Genomic DNA, 1,376 nt, shown 5'->3' with positions numbered 1-1,376 from the left:
GCCCAAGCTGAAACCACCAAGATGAAAGTTCTGGAGTTTGTAGCCAAGTACAACGATACAGTTCCCAGTTCCTTCCCAGCTCTGTATGAAGAGGCTCTGAGAGATGAGGAAGAGAGAGCCGGAGCCAAAGTTGCAGCCACTGCTAGTTCTACTGTTACAGCCAGTGCATCTTCCAGGGCCAAGTCTAGTAGATTCTCTAGCATCTAGTGAAGTATGAACAGATTCTTCACTTAGTGGTTAAAAGGTCTGTCAACTTTCTTAGTAGGGGCCGAGGTGGAGCTGGAGGAAACGAAATGTGTATCTTCTTTGTGTTCCTGAGTAGCTTATAGTTCTTTCTCTCTCTCTGTTGTGCCTTTTAATATAAGGTTTGTTTTGCTTCAGAATGTAAGTTTACGAATGGTATGGTCATTACATTTTCTGTTGTTTATCAGGTTTAAGACCTAGAGTTTCGGTATTGATAAAACAATTTGAAAAGTCTTCAGTATTTTCTTGATGTTCTAGAGTACTAGTTGGAATAGGGATATTCATGGAAATGTGAAAGAACCCCACATTAAAGCAGTTAGGATTACAAAATGGAAAAAATTCTAAAAAGTGAAGGGTGGCAATAGTTGGTTTGCCTTATCACTAAAGATGCATATATATGTATAGACACACACACACCTGGATTAGATTACCTTATTTAGGAATTTTTGTTTGTTTGTTTTTGATCTAGAGCATTGCATATGTTATGATATCTACAGGATTTTAAAAAAATAAAAAAAATTATGATGAAACAGTTTTATTTTCTCAATTCAAAATAATCATATGATGACTGCCATTCGTTAAACACAATATTTCCCAAACAGTTTGCCAAGTGCTTTCTATTACACTCCATAAATTTTCACAGATGGACAAGATGGGGCTTATCAGTCTCACTCTGCAGATGAAGCACTTGCATACTTCTCAAGTTCACAAGGCTAGTAAGTGACAGGGCTGGACCAGATCCCTGGTCTGAATCCATTTGGAGCCCACACTGTTCCATAACTCCGAACCAGAGGCAGACCTTGTGTCTCTTAATCCATTTTTCTTCTCACCACTACAAAATGTACCTTGGTGGTTATAGAAGGACTCTGTGCCCAGTTACTGGAGTGGAAAACATTGCCAGAGTAATAAGAATACCAAAATAAATTAGAGGTATGCATAAGAAAAAAAAGATAATAATCAGTAGCAATATTATCATCTATATATACCCTGGTGGACATAGTGGTTAAGAACTCAGCTGCTAACCAAAAGGTTGGCAGTTCCAATCTACCAGCCACTCCTTGGAAACCCTATGGGGCAGTTCTACTCTGTCCTATAGGGTCGCTGTGAGTCGGAACCAACTCGATGGCACCTAA

The sequence above is a fragment of the Trichechus manatus genome, unplaced genomic scaffold (genome assembly GCF_000243295.1).
Source record: "Trichechus manatus latirostris isolate Lorelei unplaced genomic scaffold, TriManLat1.0 scaffold00311, whole genome shotgun sequence".
Taxonomy (NCBI): domain Eukaryota; kingdom Metazoa; phylum Chordata; class Mammalia; order Sirenia; family Trichechidae; genus Trichechus; species Trichechus manatus.
Note: the sequence above shows the minus strand (reverse complement) of the source record.